Source organism: Polypterus senegalus, chromosome 18, assembly GCF_016835505.1.
Source record: "Polypterus senegalus isolate Bchr_013 chromosome 18, ASM1683550v1, whole genome shotgun sequence".
NCBI lineage: Eukaryota > Metazoa > Chordata > Cladistia > Polypteriformes > Polypteridae > Polypterus > Polypterus senegalus.
In genome coordinates, this window is record NC_053171.1 from 11,400,319 (window position 1) to 11,420,152 (window position 19,834).

Consider the following 19,834-nt stretch of genomic DNA (forward strand, 5'->3'; position numbering starts at 1 on the left):
TGTCTGATATCTCATGTTTTACTCACCACAACAGAATAAAAAAGGAGGAATTACATCTTAAATTGCCATAACTGGAAAGACAATTCATACAACATCATCAGGAAGCTCATTATTGGATGTAAGAAAAAGAAGCAAACTCCCAATACTGTGGAGATGTGAAAGAAAGTTGTTACGTGGTCATCTAATTTGACACCCCCAGCGATATCTAGTGGTGTAATCTGACATCTCGGGCCACGAGACCAGCAACTCAGTCATCAGGTTTGACATCCCCTCTGCCTAGAAGTGGTGGAATGCGACTTTGGTTTAACCAGCACGATCTCTGATTGCATTGTGGATTACAGCAGAAAGCATTGGGTGTTGGTGGCTACTGTGGCCCTGCACTGGCTGAAAGGCACAAGGCTGCCAGCTCATCTGTCACCTCGACTCCTGCTGTGACTCTCAAAGGAGTGCTGGACTAGCAGGATATCTGAACACATCTAAGGAGAAAGCTTTCTGATTTACAAAGCTCTACTTCTTTCTTAACTATTCTGAAGAAATAGAGATATCAAAATTTACTCAAGGATTCTACTGCCCTCTGTTTTAATGTGAAGTGCTTTATCTAATTAGGACTCATTAAGGTGCCAGTTCAGATGAGCTCTTTTAAGTCATTTCTAGGCCACCAAAGTGTGGCATTGAAGCAAGAAGTGACAATGTGTAGATCGCAAGAGACCACTCAAGGGGCAATAACAGGGGCAATGTGGGACTGGAAAAAAGATACTGTCCTCGTACTGAATTATGGTGAAACACATTTGGGTGGTCTTCAATCTATCTATCTATCTATCTATCTATCTATCTATCTATCTATCTATCTATCTATCTATCTATCTATCTATCTATCTATCTATCTATCTCTACCAGCAGGAAGCAGAGAAAGGCCTAACCTTTTTGGTTTCTCTCCTAGTCCTACCTCTTATATGAGAATAGGCCTTAGGGTGCAAAGCTACAGACTCAGACGATGGTGCCTCCCTCTGCTTTACCCCTTTGAAGGGCACACAGCATGGAGGACAGACTAATACTGTAGAGATCGGAGAAAAGCCAAGGCCTGCACGGTTTGACAGCGTGACCCACGTGGATTGGATAGAGAGGGCCATTTACAATGAAAAACTCACAGACACAGTGGGCAGCAAAGGCAGGGAAGAGTCGAGAAGTGCTAATTTAGGGGATGCTTTCACCCCCCCACCCTATTTTAACCCACCCTTGCTGCCACAGTCCAAGGTGCTTTCAAAGCTATTTGCACAACCCAGCCTTTCACACTTGGGCCCGCGTCCTCATTTCTGTCCAGCTGTCTGTGTGCTTGTCACTGGCCAGCCACTAGTCGGACTGTCTTGATTGTCTGTCTGTCTGTCTCACAGAGCTATCTATCTATCTATCTATCTATCTATCTATCTATCTATCTATCTATCATTATTATTATATAGTGCCTTTCATATCTATCTATCTATCATTATTATTATATAGTGCCTTTCATATCTATCTATCTATCTATCTATCTATCTATCTATCTATCTATCTATCATTATTATTATTATATAGTGCCTTTCATATCTATCTATCTATCTATCTATCTATCTATCTATCTATCTATCTATTATATAGAGCCTTTCTTATCTATCTATCTATCTATCTATCTATTATATAGAGCCTTTCTTATCTATCTATCTACTGTACCCCGCTTGTGCTTGCCCGCTATAAATTCTCCATAGCTTCCCCATTTGTACGCCTCCTAAGTTTAATTTAGTTGGAGTCCACGATTCGGGCCGTAACCCCCCCCCCAGCCTGTTACACGTATAGAGTTATCTGCGCTTGTGTGTCTGCCTGCGGCGTTTCGGGGAGGTGGCGAGTGGCGCCTTGAGAGTGAATGAGATTTTGCGAAGCTGTACAGTAAAATGAAGTTAACAAAGATAAATTGAAGGGGTCGCACGTATCTGACGCGGCGCGTGTGAGGCGCCGCTCTACTTCTTCACTAATCTGTTGACGGAGCTCCAGAAGTCTTTGAAGTGTTTCATGAAGGAGAGAAATTCCCGACGATCCTGCGTTTTACTCCTCCTCCAATTAAAAATGCCGTCCACCGTAAAGCCTCCAAACACAACAAGCACGATTCCGCGTCTTGTCAAGGCAAGAAAAGCAGTTTCGTTAACGGTCATTGAATTATTTTTTACATCTATTAATTCACTGGTGCACTGCTCTGCGTTATCTTTAATTTTCGGGTTAAGAGGTTATATTAACGACACTCTGTATCTTAACGTTATCTTTTATGACTTATAGTTGTCGCTATGTCTCGATTCGCTGTTGCTCGAAGTCTTTTGGCATTGCGGTACGATTCCTTCGCAAATTTTCATCATGGTTGCAGACTCTGCATTGTGCCATGAAAGTACCGTCACGTCGCCTCATTTCGGCCACCAACACGGCGCACACCGGAAGAATCTTGGAGTCTCAATCCATGTTTTTTTTTTTTTACCTTTGAGTGGTAAGGAAATAAAGAAAACATCGAACAGAAATTAGTGTTTGTGTGCCGTTTGTATTGTCCAGAGCCCTCAATTGCTGTTCTTTCCTTGTAGCTGCCATTATTTCACACCGTTATTGTGCTTCCAGATGAGTGCACGTTGGCTGCTAATTCCTGCAGACACATAAGCCCACCTAGACGACTGCCAACGTGCTACCAAAAAATCAAAGCAGTTTGACTTTGTCATAGCAAGTCAGAGAGAAGTGCAGAGCGCGACGTGTGTCTGTAATTCGCTGGGATCTCCAGAAGTTTACGTAAATCGTATCACAGACCTTCACTTTGCTGTATCTTGTATCTACAGTGCATCCGGAAAGTATTCACAGCGCATCACTTTTTCCACATTTTGTTATGTTACAGCCTTATTCCAAAATGGATTAAATTCTTTTTTTCCCTCAGAATTCTACACACAACACCCCATAATGACAACGTGAAAAAAGTTTACTTGAGGTTTTTGCAAATCTATTAAAAATAAAAAAATTGAGAAAGCACATGTATATAAGTATTCACAGCCTTTGCCATGAAGCTCCAAATTGCGCTCAGGTGCATCCTGTTTCCCCTGATCATCCTTGAGATGTTTCTGCAGCTTCATTGGAGTCCACCTGTGGTCAATTCAGTTGATGTGACCTGATTTGGAAAGGCACACACCTGTCTATAGAAGGTCCCACAGTTGACAGTTCATGTCAGAGCACAAACCAAGCATGAAGTCAAAGGAATTGTCTGTAGACCTCCGAGACAGGATTGTCTCGAGGCACAAATCTAGGGAAGGTTACAGAAAAATTTCTGCTGCTTTGAGAGGACCAATGAGCACAGTGGCCTCCATCATCCGTAAGTGGAAGAAGTTCGAAACCACCAGGACTCTTCCTAGAGCTGGCCGGCCATCTAAACTGAGCGATTGGGGGAGAAGGGATTTGGTTAGGGAGGTGACAAAGAACCCGATGGTCATTCTGTCAGAGCTCCAGAGGTCCTCTGTGGAGAGAGGAGAACCTTCCAGAAGGACAACCATCTCTGCAGCAATCCACCAATCAGGCCAGACGGAAGCCACTGCTTAGTAAAAGGCACATGGCAGCCCGCCTGGAGTTTGCCAAAAGGCACCTGAAGGACTCTCAGACCATGAGAAACAAAATTTTCTGGTCTGATGAGACAAAGATTGAACTCTCTGGTGTGAATGCCAGGCGTCACGTTTGGAGGAAACCAGGCACCGCTTATCACCAGTACCAATACCATCCCTACAGTGAAGCATGGTGGTGGCAGCATCAGGAACTGGGAGACTAGTCAGGATAAAGGGAAAGATGACTGCAGCAATGTACAGAGACATCCTGGATGAAAACCTGCTCCAGAGCGCTCTTGACCTCAGACTGGGGCGACGGTTCATCTTTCAGCAGGACAACGACCCTAAGCACACAGCCAAGATATCAAAGGAGTGGCTTCAGGACAACTCTGTGAATGTCCTTGAGTGGCCCAGCCAGAGCCCAGACTTGAATCCGATTGAACATCTCTGGAGAGATCTTAAAATGGCTGTGCACCGACGCTTCCCATCCAACCTGATGGAGCTTGAGAGGTGCTGCAAAGAGGAATGGGCGAAACTGGCCAAGGATAGGTGTGCCAAGCGTGTGGCATCATATTCAAAAAGACTTGAGGCTGGAATTGCTGCCAAAGGTGCATCGACAAAGTATTGAGCAAAGGCTGTGAATACTTATGGACATGGGATTTCTCAGTTTGTTTATTTTTAATAAATGTGCAGAAACCTCAAGTAAACTTTTTTCACGTTGTCATTATGGGGTGTTGTGTGTAGAATTCTGAGGGAAAAAATGAATTTAATCCATTTTGGAATAAGGCTGTAACATAACAAAATGTGGAAAAAGTGATGCGCTGTGAATACTTTCCAGATGCACTGTAAACATCCACTTGGGAAATGTGTGTGCGTGTGTCTGTCTGTCTGTCCAGTCCGGAAGTGAGGCTAAGGCGCGGGTGTTGAGCTCCGGTCCTGGAGGGCCGCAGAGGCTGCAGGTTTTCACTCACACCATCTTCTTAATTTGTGACCAGTTTTTCTCTGGTAATTTTTTTCATTTTTATTACTATTTAATTTAATATTGTTTCTTTGTATCAGTATACTGCTGCTGGATTATGTGAATTTCCCCTTTGGGATTAATAAAGTATCTATCTATCTATCTATCTATCTATCTATCTATCTATCTATCTATCTATCTATCTATCTATCTATCTATCTATCTATCTATCTATCTATCTATCTATCTATCTATCTATCTATCTATCTATCTATCTATCTATCTATCTATCTATCTATCAGCAGCCATATCACCCTGTAGCCCTAGTCTGGTTGCCCACGGAAGCTAAGCAGGGTTGAGCCTGGTCAGTACCTGAATGGGAGACCTTCTGGGAAAAACTAGGTTGCTGCTGGAAGAGGTGTTAGTGAGGCCAGCAGGGGGTGCTCACCCTGTGGTCTGTGTGGGTCCTAATGCCCCAGTATAGTGATGGGGACGCTATACTGTAAAAAAAAAAAAAAGCACCGTCTTTCGGATGAGACGTTAAACCGAGGTCCTGACTCTCTGTGGTCATTAAAAATCCCAGGATGTCTTTCGGAAAGAGTAGGGGTGTTACCCCGGCATCCTGGCCAGATTTGCCCATTGGCCTCTGACCGTCATGGCCTCCTAATCATCCCCATACACTGATTGGCTTCATCACTCTGTCTCCTCTCCACCAGTAAGCTGGTGTGTGGTGGCGTTCTGGCGCACTATGGCTGCCGTCGCATCATCCAGGTGGATGCTGCACACTGGTGGTGGTTGAGGAGATCCCCCCCCTTGTATGTAAAGCGCTTTGAGTGTCTTGAAAAGCGCTATATAAATGTAATAATAAATTAAATAAAAATAAATTAAATATCTATCTATCTATCTATTATATAGTGCCTTTTAAATCTATCTATCTATCTATCTATCTATTATATAGTGCCTTTTAAATCTATCTATCTATCTATCTATCTATCTATCTATTATCTATCTATCTATCTATCTATCTATCTATCTATCTAATTACCTTCTTTTGCCTTCATTTTAATTAACCTGACTCAGGCCCCTTAGCCAAACAATAACGAAACACAAAACAAGAATCCACATGACTAGCTCGCCTGTGCCCATCACACAATATGTGAAAATAAAGAAAGGTGGAGGTCTCAGTAAGGCTGATCTCTCAGCTCACCAAAACATTGTGACGGTGGTCTTAGAAAAAACAGAAAAATCAACAGTTCTGGAAATGTCTGCTGTGGCAGAATGAGGGAAGCAACAGGCCACGAAATTAAATAACGAGTTTAATTAACAACAAGAATGGGCTTCTCATTAAGAGACTGGTTGGAGTGAAATTGGTTGAAATTCGAAGCCCTGATTTAGCTGGCCATCTGTTGGCTCGTTTCACGTCTCATTTCTGTTTGGCTGCCATTTAATAAAGAAAGGAATCAATTCAGAGGACTGAATCCTTAAGAACAGGGCTATTAAAATGAGGGGAAGAGGAGTTAATTAGCAGTGAAAACTGGGCACTGATTAGGAAAAGGGTCCGAATGAAAAACTGCAGCCACTGTGGCCCTCCGGGACTGGAGTTCGACACCCCTGGGCTAAGGGCTCCACTTCCCAGGATACACAAGCGATGCGAGTGTGTCGGCAAAACGAATCCTCCTAGAAGAGAGACGCCCAGAGTAGTTCCTTTCAAGTTCCCGACATCTCTACGTTTCAGTTTTGTTTCTGATGATTTCAATAGTTTCTAGGACCCCAGGCTTTTTACAGCACAGGCTTACACAGTTAGTATATGCAGTCAAAGTATAAAGTATGTGAACCCCTAGGACTGATCTCTATTTATGTCTAATTTCCATATAAAACCTGGTTGTATCTTCATGTCAGTCACACTAACAAACACACACCGTCTCCTAGAAGTAAAGATACAAAGATTTTCAGAGATTTTTTGACCATATTGAATAAATCATTTAAACTGTGAAACTGACGGTTGGTAAAAGTAAGTGAACTCTAAGCTAATGACTTTTTAAAAAGCTCATTGTAGTCCGAATTTAGCACACGTGGAGTCCATTTAATGACACGAGTTCAGATGTGTGGTGCCCTAGAATGACTTTGATTGATCAAAAACACGATAAAGTTTGAGTTGGAGCTTCTGACAAGAGGCATATCCAGATGGGAATCACGCCTCGCTGTCTGAAGAGCTATGATGGAGAATTGTTCATCTACATGAGGATAGAAAGGGTTACAAAGTCATCTCAAAGATCTGAGATATTCACCAGTCTACTGTTAGGCAAGTTGTCTATAAATGGAGACAATGTGGTATTGTGGCTACTCTGTTTAGAAGTGGGCGCCCTGCCAAGATGACCCCAAGAGCACAACGCAGAGTCAGCAATGAGGTAAAGAAGAACCCTAGAGTGACAGCAAAGGACTTGAAGAAGTCATTAGAACTGGCTAACATCTCTGTTTAGGAGTCAACTATATGCAAAACATTGAACAAGAAAGGAGTCCATGGCAGGACACCAAGAAGAAAGCCACTGCTATCAAACAAGAACATTGCTGAACGCCTGAAGTTTGTGAAAGATCACTTGGACACTCCACAACAGTACTGGGAAAATGTTTTGTGGAGTGATGAGACCAAAATTGAACTATTTGGGAGGAACAAGCAGAACTTCATTTGGCGTAAAAAGGGCACCGCATATCAACATCAGAACATCATCCCTACAGTAAAGTATGGTGGAGGGAACATCAGGATTTGGGCCTGCTTTGCTGCATCAGGGTCTGGACAGCTTTGCCATCATTGAATGGAAAATGAATTCACAAGTTTATTAACAATTTCTCCAGGATAATGTGAGGGTGTCTGTCCATCAACTTAAGCTCAGAAGAGGCTTGGTGATGCAACAGGACAATGAGCCCAAACATCGCAGCAAGTCCACAGCACAATGGCTTCAGAAGAACAAACTCTGCCTTTTGGAGCAGCCCAGTCAGAGCCCAGACCTCAATCCTATTGAATGACTTGAAGAGAGAGAACAACACACAGAAGACAACCAAAGACTATGGGAGAGTTAAGGCAGGTCTGCAGGGAAGAAGGGGCTCAAATCCCCCCCTCATGATGTGCAGGTCTGATCTGCAGTTACGGGAAGCGCCTGTTTGAGGTCATCGCTGCCAAAGGAGGGTCAACCAGTTATTAAATCCCAAGGTTCACTTACTTTTTCCACTACCATTGTGAACGTTGAATGTGTTTGTAAAATAAAGACATGAAGGAGTAGAATGTTTTGTGTGTCTTTAGCTTAAAGACCAGGGGCCTCATGCATAACGCCGTGCGTAGAATTCGCACTATAACATGGCGTAAGCACAAAAGTCGAAATGTGCTTACGCACAGAAAAATCCAGATGCAGGAATCAGCGTGAAAAGTAACGCTCGTGCACGCGCCTGCTGTCCCGCCCCAACTCCTCCCAGAATTACGCCTCTATGAATATGCAAATCAATATAAATAGTCCTTAAGCTCAGCGTTCTGTAAAAAGACAATGGGAAAAGCACAGGGAAAATATAAGAATTTCAGGGAATACCAAGTGGAGGCAAAGGAAAAACATACTATTTGTTCAAATAAACCGTGGTATAATCAACAAAAGGAAGTTGATCGAGTAACATAGCGTGTTGGAGAAACTTGAAAGCTCACGTTCTACAAAGTCGCACAGTGCCGGAAATAAAAAAGAAGTCACATATCAAAGTCGCCGTGAAAAGAAGAGTCGTAGCCCACTGTCTGAGTGTCATATGAAAGCTTATTAGGGTACAGAGAAAAAAGGCACACGGTGGGGAAAAAGCACAAAATGTCAACTTCAATCTCGACATTTCCACTTTAATCACGTAGTTTATTTTGTCATTTAGTAGAACATCATAAACTTCATCTTAAAATCGTTTAACTAACCAGTTTCTCAAATCACATCGTAATTAAAGTAGCACGTTAAATGCTTTGTTTTGTATTTGATCTTCTACTCGTATGTGCTCTATGTGTGTGAATCACTACTTGCTTCTTAAACTGGCTCTCTTCCTCCAACTGGACACAGAATCCATTACATTTGTGATATTACAGCTCTCTGAATAACTAAAATACTGAGATGCATACGTGATATCATTTTCATGATGATAGGAGTTAAAGCACGTTATTAAACATGGGTTTCACGACGCAGTGATTGTGTGCGACCTTCGATGAAATTATTTATTGCAGCAGTACTCAGGGGCGGCTCTATGTCCAATAGAGAAAATCCAATGTCAATATGTTATCTTATGCACGGCGGATGGCCACGTCCGTTGTGGACACTGCATGGCCGCCTCGTGCTCATGACACAAGCGTTTAACTTTTGTCGAAATTTTCTGCTGCGTTTTTAGCTGTGTCGTTATTTTCTCTTTCTGTGTTATATTCAATATATATTGGCGTGGCCCCCCTTGCAGTCCTTGCTGTTCTTTCCCCAAGTAACCGATCGCCACACAATCAGCTCTGTAATAGAAGTTAAGTCATCTGTAAGCTTAGAGCGCCGATTCTTCAAAACATTTAAGGAACATTGAAATATCTTCATAGTACATGTTTAATTATTCTGTCCTTCACGTCAGTCCCAGTGAAGAATATAGATTATTGAAATGAAGTTAAAGTTTTATGTGTATAATATAATAAACATATTTTGCTGCATTTCATCTTAAAAATGATATCGTCATCATATGTAAATACACACTTTATAAAGTGGCGCAGGTTGTGCGATATTATAACTGTAGTGGAAGTTTACAGTGAGGCGATTGTACTTATAAGTCCAAACAGTTCTACAAGGAGCAATGATTGAGTGCGTTTAGAGTTCTTGGGATGAAACTGTTTCTGAACCGCGAGGTCTGTACAGGAAAGGCTTTGAAACATTTTGCTGTGACTGAGACAGCGTGTCCTTAAAGCTGTATACCGATAATTCTCTTTCCGATGAGCTGCTGCTGTGATTCACACTCAGATACAGTGATATAGATAGATAGATAGATACATAGATAGATAGATAGATAGATAGATAGATAGATAGATAGATAGATAGATAGATAGATAGATAGATAGGAAAGGCACTATATAATATAGATAGATAGATAGATAGATAGATAGATAGATAGATAGATAGATAGATAGATAGATAGATAGATAGATAGATAGATAGATAGATACTTTATTAATCCCAAGGGGAAATTCACAAATAAATACTCCAAGTGGTGCAGTGAGAGTAATATGAAAAAAGTTGATCTGCTGTGGCAACTTCTAATGGGAGGAGCTGAAAGAAGAAGAAGAAGAAGAAGAAGAAGAAGAAGGTGCAGTGAGAGTAACAACGCTAAAGCAGTTATGGTATTTGGAATACTATGGCTATTCCCCACGCCATTATATTGTTACGAGTTAATTACAATCAGGTGCGTTACACTAATAAACAATATGCGGTTAGTTCCAGTGTATTTATAAATAATGAGTAATCACACAGGAACAGTACCATTGCTTTGACGCTGGGTGCCGCCAGTCTGCAAAACCAAGCGGAGAACTTGCGAACGACAAGGTATGAGGTACTGTGGAAAAGCGCGTGGCTTTACGCCAAGTGTAGGTTTTATACATCACGATTTGAACGTGGAAAAGTTCTTACCCCACATTTCTGTGCGTACGCACCGTTTAGACATGAGGCCCCTGGACCTGTGACTTAGATGAAGATCAGATCACTTTTTATGACCAATTCTTGCAGTTAACCAGATCATTCCAAAGGGTTCACATACTTTTTACTTTGACTGTACGAGGGATGTTAAAACGTTTGCGCACTTTTACATTTTTGGTGGTGATTGGTGGTGTCTGAGAGCGTCATGTGACTGGGAAAATTGCATCGCAAACGATTGTGACTATGTAGAAAAGTGATGTCATTTGTTTTTGAAATTCATAATTGATAGAGTGCGGAAACATTTTGAACGTCCCCCGTATATAACATTACTTGTTTGAAATATGACATAGCCATCCATCCATTATCCAACCCGCTATATCCTAATACAGGGTCACGGGGGTCTGCTGGAGCCAATCTCAGCCAACACAGGGCACAAGGCAGGAAACAAACCCCGGGCAGGGTGCCAGCCCACCACAGGCATACAGCTATTCAACTTTCAAATCTTTCATTGAGCACATCTTTATCATTTTAAAATGCCCAAAATATTTCCAGGGCAAGAGCCAACTTGGCGAACATTGCAATCGAGCCCCAGCCTCACTGGGCCACACGCACCAATTTGACAACATTATGGAGCAAAATCTTTAAACGTCTCTCAGAGAGCCTCGGGGTCCGAATCCCACCTGATGCATTGACAGCCGTGTGTGGTGGGCTGACCGTGAAGAAGGACAAACAAACTCTGATTGCCTTTACTTCACTATTGGCACGTAGACTTGTCTTTGCTCAACTGGTAGAATCCCAGCTCACCTGTGTTAAGCCAGTGGGTAACTGGTGTTATTTATTATCTGAAACTGGAAAAAAATCAAATTCTCACTGGGAGGATATGTACAAAACCTGGCAGGATCTGATCGATAACATATTGGAATAAGCATTTAAATTGAGGAAGCGGATTCTCTCCCCTCTTTTTTATTCTGTTTATTTTGACTCATTTATTTATTTACATATTTTTACTCTTATTAAAGCTTTACTCGGCTGGCTCAGCTCTCTTTCTCATCGGTGGGAGTCGATTTGTTTCGAACCCAGTTTTGTTAAACTTGACTTGCTTTGTGTGGAATGTTGTTTGATTTTAATAAAATCAATAACATGTTCGAATAAAAAGAGTGAACTGCCAATGAGCACAGCTGGAAGCACAACGCCTACAAATATGGAGACATAATGGCAACCTCAAATAACAGGAGGGGCAGGGTGTGTGTTCTTTTGTACTATGCCATCAGCACACACACGACGCTTCAATGTTTTCTGCATGTTGTACCACACAAAGGTGGAAGATGAAGAAAAGATAGATGGGAGTTCGGCTTATTTTGGTGAGCTCCATAAATGAGATGACACAAATGTACGTCTGTGGAGCTGTGCCCCCATGATGAAAAGCTGTGAAGAACAGTCCCGCCCTGAGATTCTTGTCGTGTAATTTGACACACTGAGAGGCAATGAGGCTCTCTCTCTGAAGCAGTTAACACTGCCGTGCTCTTGACGTTTTCTTGAGTCCTGTAGCCCCCTAACAGCTAAAGGTCGCGTCAAATCATACGACTTTGCCAGCGATTTTCAGTTGCAGAATTCGTTTTCATAACCTTAGCCAGGGGGCGGCACGGTGGTGTTGTAGGTAGCGCTGCTGCCTCGCAGTTAGGAGACCCGGGTTCGCTTCGCGTGGAGTTTTTATGTTCTCCCCGTGTCTGCGTGAGTTTCCTCCCACAGTCCAAAGGCATGCACTTCAGGTGCATTGGCGATCCTGTAGTTAGGATATAGCGGGTTGGATAATGAATGGTTGGAACCGACCAGTGGCGTAGCTGGGAGGGGGCGGTCCGCCTCGGGCGGCACATTTTTGGGGGCGGCATTATTAGCCACAAGGCTCAGTACAATTCGTGTGTAAGCAGCAGGGTTCGGAAAAATATCACTCATGTATGAAAAAAGTCAAATTCTCTGATTTTTAACCCACAAATGCTTGAAAAATAATGTTCAGACTGTCCTTCTGCATCAGACACAGCAGTTGAAATGTGTGAGGCAATGACCAAAATAAACATAAACGTTACACCGATAATAATTTCTAGGAAGATAAACAACTAATTTACAATTTATAATTTCGTTTCGTTATTAATCCGAATGCGTTCTTGCTCTGCTATCCCCACCTATTACTTTGGTTCTGGTTTTCGTAGCGTAATTATGTTAAACTAATAATTAGAACACGGCTTATCAGTGCGTCTATACTATATTCTTGTCTAGTTGATGCGCTTATAAATGTATATAAAAATGATTGCTGTTTCTTTATATATGAACAAATCTATGCAAAATGTATCTTCATTTTTCTCTATACGTGATTTTAATTTTCTATTTAAAGAGTTTAACATATTCAGATATGTCGGAAGGCGGCAAATTGAAGCCCCGCCCCGCCCCGAGCGGCACGAACTCGAGCTACGCCACTGCAACCGACTTACCCGGTGACTGAGTCCGACTCGCCAGGTCGCCCGCAACTAAATCAAACAGGTCTGATACAAACAGTTTATTAACTCCTAGTGGTGGGCTCTGTGTGCCTGAGAGGCTGCAAGTGCAACGCCTAGACGGCAGTGACGATCGGGAATGCGGCTCGTTCGGACTTTGCGGACAGAAGGCTGGGTCTGTGTGACGCTGCGTGTTTTACGTACCCTGATGAAATGGAAACTAGAAAAACAAAAAAGGCCGAGACTGCTGCTGAACTCGCCATACCTTCAAAGGCTCTGCGAGGCAAAGGGGAGAGAGTGTGTAACACTTGGGGAATGTGAAACTACGCAAGACACTCGTGACGCGGTCGTGTCGTTTGACACATTCACTCTTCAAGTCGGACTTCTCCTTTGATCTGAGGTCGCGTAACGTGACGTCAGCTTAAGTCGTCCCACACTCTCAAAACTCAAGGTGCCACAGCGGTTCTTCAGAGAGATGCCACAAGAGTTAAGACCCATCCACATGAAGGTTCCAGAAAGACCCTTTACTTGTTTACATCTGTAAATTAATAAATTAAAATAAAATAAATTAAAAATATTTTTAAATAAAAAATTCAATAAAATTGATATTACTTTACATGAGTAACCGACCCCATACAGTGAATAACCACCAATAGACGATAACAGGTTTGTGAGATACCAGTGAGTGATGATTTTAAAAAGGACTCACGAGCTAAGTGAGGGGATTGTAAGTCCTGCAGCCCACCATTACAGATTTCAGGTTTCTTCTACATATTGGGAAGTTTTTCAAAGCACAAAGAGCCGACTTCATATACAAAGAACTCTTCCCAGAATGACAAGGCGCTTGGGTAAGCACTGGAGCGACAAGGAGCCCCACATCAGAGTACAGGGTCATTTTGGAGAGTGCAGGATCTCACCCCGATATGTTTTAAAAGCTTTCCACTTGAACTACACAAACGGATTGTTCCATGTTTTACTATTTATTTTTTTTAGCAGAGCACACTGGTGGCAGAATTCAGCTTCAGCAAGTAAGAGGGATATTAAATATACTTTATTGATCCCAAAGGGAAGTTGCAGAAATTACAAACAGGATTAATTACCCAGTGGGCTGAACGGGCACGGAGCCGTTAAGAGCCAGTTAGGCAAAACCAGTGGAAATGAAAGCAAAGTCCGCTGTGGATACTCAAGCTAAGCTCAACTTAGACATGAAGAAAGCTTACTGACAACTCAGTGTCTCAAGGAAATAACCAAAATGACACACAATGTCACGGAGAACAACATCATCACCTTCTAACACCAACCAGAGAGGGTCTCCCTTCGTGAGAGTTCATAACCTGCGCAGATCTGATCACCACCTCTGTACACACAAGTCCACCACTTCCTACTCTCCCCGAGCTCATGTGACTGACCAATCCAAGGCAAAATGCAGCAATGCAGGGGAAAAAAAAGTTAATTTGTTGGCGAAGCGCCGCACCGAGCCTCCCGCCTCATTATCTACCTTTCAGGACACAGCTGAGCGTGGAAAAGCACGGGGCCCAAGGCACAAACATCTGCCACGGTGGATCAGGAGGCAGGCAATAAAGACTAAAGCTCCTCACCTACCCCTCGGCTGAAGGCTGGCCTGACCTTTACATTAGCAAACGCAAATGCACATGGAATATTCATTTACAAAAGTCGTCCACCTAGAGATTTAGTCAGTCAGGGAAACCAATCAAGCAGTGTGAAGATTTGAAATTGGGACGCATTGCGATGAAACAGCCCCCTGATTCTGGGCTCTTGGTGGAAAAGGTCAGTCCAGGGGGTCTATGAGCTGTGCTGGCAACCTTGGACCAGGGGTAGGTGATAGGAATTAGACTCAGTTACTCCATTGTTATTATTATTATTATTATTATTATATTAGTAATAGTAGGAGTAGTAGTATGTAGTATCAGAAGTATTATTATTAGTAGTAGTAGTAGGAGGAGGAGTAAAAGTGTTGGTAGCAGTGGTCATATTAATTATTATTATTATTATTAGTAGTAGTAGTAGTAATAGTAGTGGTAGTGGTAATAGCAGTATTAGTATTAATATTATTATTATTATTAGTAGTAGTAGTAATAGTAATAGTAGTAGTAGTAGTCATATTTATTATTATTCTTATTATTAATAGTAGTAGTAATAGTAGTAGTAGTAGTGGTAGTGGTCGTAGTAGTAGTCATATTTATTATTATTCTTATTATTAATAGTAGTAGTAATAGTAGTAGTAGTAGTGGTAGTGGTAGTAGTAGTATTAGTCATATTTATTATTATTAGTAGTAGTAGTGGTAGCGGTGGTAGTAGCAGTCATATTTATTTTCTTTATTATTATTATTAGTATTAATAGTAGTAGTAGTAAGAGTATTATTATTAGTAGTAGTAGTAGGAGTGGTAGTGTGTAGTAGTTGTAGTAAATGTATTATTATTAGTAGAAGTAGTAGTAGTAGTAGTAAACTCCACAGGGAAGACACCTCTTCCACAAACCAAATTAGGCTCTGTGTAAGTTGGAGCAGGACCTCTCTTCACCTTGACGTCCAATTATTGTAACCTGAACTAACATTCACAAGCCTGATAAATCCAGTTCCGGGTCAGAGGTGGACAGGGCGTATCAGAGTAGCAAGGAGTACAAAACAGGAACCAATCTTGGGTGGGGAAACAGTCCATCACAAGGTCCACTCTACCACACAGAGCCAATCTGACATGAGAGTTGCCAAGCTAATGCATACCTTTGGAGATTTCAAGAGAAAACTCAAACAGCTGAAGAAAAACCTCATTCAAAGAGGGGTAAGCCTTCCAAGGACGGCGACTTGACAAAATAATCAAATCCAAGATGCTGAATCAATGAGGCTCCATCACCAAATACCAGTTGAGGGTCAAAGGGGCCAGAGCCTATCCCATCAATGGCAGCTTCCTGGTGGTAGCTATGGGGCACAAGTCCATCTCAGAGCACACTCACACACATCTACACACTCACACATGGGATAGGAGCAGACAATCTGAGTACCTGGAGAAAAACCACCATGTGCACGATGAGAATGTGCAACACAATGCACAATGCAACAGGCTGGGATTTAAAGCCATTCTACTGGAGAAGTGAGGCAGCAGCGTTAACGACGGCGCCATCATGACACCGCTTTATGACAACATACAGTAACAACATATTTTTCTCACAGTTGCTTAATCCAGACTATGATCATTAGTGGTGGTGCCTGTCCTGGAAGCATCAAGTGTAATGCAGGAACCAACCCTGGACAGATTTCATCACCATTATTATTATTATTATTATTATTATTATTATTATTATTATTATTACAACATCCATTTCTGTGGCAGCATCAAGACAGGGCAGGAACCAACCCAGGATTACCATGCCAGTTCAAGTTAAAGTACACTCATTTGTAGCAAGCCAATATAGACTTGCCATAGGCAGAACAAGCAAACTCCACACAGACAGCGACCAAGGCCAGGATCTTAATCCATGTACCTGGAATTGTGAAGAAGCTCTGCTAAGCAACACTGTGCCACTGTACACTTACTTAATCCAGTCTATGATGACGGTATGGTGGAGCCCATCCCAGAAACATCACGTATAAGGGAGGAACAAGCCCCGAACAGAGTGCTATTATTATTATTATATCTCTCCATCCATTTTACATAGTAGCATCAATGAAAGAAAAGAAACCAGCCCAGGATAGCATGCCAGTCCAAGGCAGATCATATTTAGCTACTTTTCACACACCTGTACCAGACAGGCCATTTTGGACTCACCATAGGGAGAACATGCAAACTCTACACAGACAGTTACCCACATTCTTAAAAATAAAGGTGCCAGAGTGCTTGATCAGACTGGAGCCATAAAAGGGATTTTTTTCCTCTAAAGATCCATCCACATAAAGGTTCTAGAAATGTCCTTAGTGTTTTTGAGATTCGTAGGAGTCTCCATACATCACCATGAAGAGATAAGAACACATTTATAAAATACCAGTGGGTTTCTGATTTTAAACAACTCTTACTGGGTGTAATAACATAGGCAAAGTTCAGGTTGTCTTGGTCCGTTGTATCCTGCCTACCAGACTTCTTATCTTTTCAAAGCAAAAAAAAAAAAAACAAACAAAAAAACAACTTCAGAAGCAAAGAACCCTTTTGAGAATGAAATGGTTCTTAGTCAAGCAATGGCTCTATGAAGAACCACACAATCCAGTGAAGTCAGGGCCTTCTTAACAGCATTATAGGCCCCCAGGCAAAGCAGTGCACTGGGACCCCTACCTACGCAGCCACTCAGCAAGTCACAACATACATAGATTAGCATGGAGCCCCTATACTCATGGTGCCCCGGGGCAACTGCCCAGCATGCCCATGCGTTAAGACTGCCCTGAGTGAAGTGCCATTACAGAACCATCATTCTGAGTAGGCCTGGATCTTAAGCAATGACCCTAGAACTGTGAAGAAGCTGTGCTAAACACTGTGCCATGTGTCACCCTATTATTATTATTATTATTATTATTATTATTATTATTATTATTATTATCACTGTCATCTCTGTTGGAGGTAGTTTATCTGGCTATTTCTTATATCATCTTTTCCTCCCTCAGTAAAATGAGCCTGACAGTAGATCTACATAATAAATCTCAACTGATGCGGCCCAGAAAAGTAAAACCAAACTTCAGACTGGTATCCTGAAGTTTTAAATGACTGGGAGCACTAAAGTTTAGCCTTGTCACCAACGTGCATTTTTTTTCACAACCAATGTCAGTTTTAATCGTAAAATCAAATAAATACGATTCAGGGTCAGTTAAAACACATGCACCCTCAGCGCCTTTTAGAAGTTGCTAACAAGAGCTCATTGAGCTCCGTCCTTTAAAGCAGAATCCTGTTTTCCTTTTCTTAAAAAAAAGAAGAAAAAACTCGATTTTGTGCCTCTCCTATTAAGCTCTTTCATCATAAAAAGAAGAGGCCGTTTCTTGTACAGTGTTATTACGGCAGCGCATGAATGCTATCCGTGCCGCACATCTCTAATTGAGAGAAACATAAACGCGACTTCTGTTGAAAGTCCAACGGAGGACTGAATAGTTTTGAACAAGCGGACTCTGTCATCCTGGGACACACACACACATACACACACACACACACACGTGTCATCGTCAATGGTGAAATCTACACATCACACGCTTTAGAAACAAGAGACATGAAACTGCAAATGAATGTAAAATAACACAAGGCAAAACTTACCCCGGGGTTGTGTAGCAATATTTCGTGAAAACTCCCTCCCAGATAACAGAACCCCATCCGAAAAGACACGACCATACACACACAGCCGTCTATCTATCTATCTATCTATCTATCTATCTATCTATCTATCTATCTATCTATCTGTCTGTCTGTCTGTTGGTCTGTCTAGCTGTCTGTCTGTCACTCTATTTACATATGTGCATATAGATATACATATATAAATGAGTGCTTGTGTTTGTTCGCAAAGACACATGCACAGACATACATGTGCACAGAGACACACGTATTCCAAGAGGGAACCGATCGTGAGGACTCCCGGTGATTAATAATAAACAGAGGCATAGAGTAGGTTTCCAAACTCACCTTCTTGGCCGGTTACCCGAGGTGACGATCTGCGCGGCGCTGTGCGGCGCTATCTTTGCAGAGCTCACCGGCTCAATGTTAAATTCTTAACAACTCGGCAATGCGGCGAATTTCGACAAAGGCGGCAAAAAGGACAGAGAGAGCGAGAGAGAGAGAGAGAGAGGGAGAGGGAGAGGGAGAGAGAGAGAGAGTGTGTGTGAGTGAGGAAACGAAAGAGGGCGATAGAGCAGGCGAGTGAGGTGCAGGGAAATGAGAAAGACGTTCTGCTTTAACGTCCAGAAGGAATAATGAAATAAAGGCAGAAAAAAAAAAACGAGCGAGGGAAGAACACCATCAAGGGGCTCCAAAGCGCTGTGCGAGCATTTGTGCTCCGATTAAGCTGATAGGGCTGTTCTCCCTGCAGGACTGTGAGCTGTCCATCTAATAAGCACAAAAATTCCAAAGAGTATTTCTCGCCCACTCAGTGCAGGAGCAATTGCATGAAATGTTTTCATTAGCCAGCTACACAGGAATAAAAACATTTGATTCTAAGGTTAGGAAGGAAGCCGCCAGCTAGATCTCTGCGACTTCTTCAGCCTTATAAAAAAAAAAATCCGCAGCCACGACGCAACGCCGAAATTGGTTTAAAAGAATATATCTCAATAACACATAGTCAGATGAAAACAGGCAAAGAACTAAAAATGAACCGAGTCGCGTTGCGGAGTGATGTAATATCACACATTACAAAAAAAAATCGAAGGAGTGTAAAAATGGGTTTATGACGAATAGGAGAATATCAGTGCATGGAAGAGAAGAAAGGAGAATGAACGGGAGGATGGCGAGAGGCGTGCAGGATAGGCAGAGGGTGAGAGACAGAGAGTGAGAAGGAGATGGAGAGGGAAATAGAGGCAATGGGGGTGGGGTGGGTGGGGGTATCTGCGTTCTCCACCCCCCAGCCCCCTCCCAATCACGTCAATCCGTGGGTCAACAGGAGAAGATACTCTCTTAATTTTCTGGCATCAAGGAAGAGTCCTGAGCGAGGCAGTAGATAGATAGATAGATAGATAGATAGATAGATAGATAGATAGATAGATAGATAGATAGATAGATAGATAGATAGATATGCTAACGAGTCGCTGCTGAAAATGCAATGTTCACCACGGGATCTTCGCGTGCTTCCTCTGTGAAGTTATGAGATCAGGACCGCGGACAGCACCGCGCGTTCCGCCACATTTTATTTTATTCCCAGTTTTTTTTTCTAGGGTTTGCAGAAGGCGCTCGCGTAGCTCTCGTCGATTTGGTTTATTCGTCTTATACGTCCCATGGGCAGCGGTCTTACGCGACAGAGTCTTAGTGCGTCTTTTCCGAGGAAGCTAGAGACCGTCGGACAGTACCACGCTCAGCGCACGTCTCTCGATGGCACAGCTCTCTGTTCCCATCATTAAGATTAATTAAACGTAATGATCGTTCATTAACTTTTTCTCTCTGGCGCAGCGTCGACTCCTCCTATTCTGCCTCGCGCCTGGGAGTTCCACGGACTCG

The 19,834-nt window shown here is 42.4% G+C and overlaps 1 protein-coding gene across 1 annotated transcript in view; it reads right to left on the bottom strand.

Annotated features, from left to right (window-relative positions):
- The window catches only part of LOC120518915 (voltage-dependent calcium channel gamma-7 subunit-like), a 43,922-nt gene extending 24,595 nt beyond the window's left edge, over positions 1-19,327 (bottom strand). Inside the window, exon 1 of the mRNA XM_039741934.1 lies at positions 18,314-19,327. The gene's annotated coding sequence lies outside the window, so the exon portion shown is untranslated. The remainder of the gene's footprint in view (positions 1-18,313) is intronic.
- Positions 19,328-19,834: the final 507 nt, after the last annotated feature.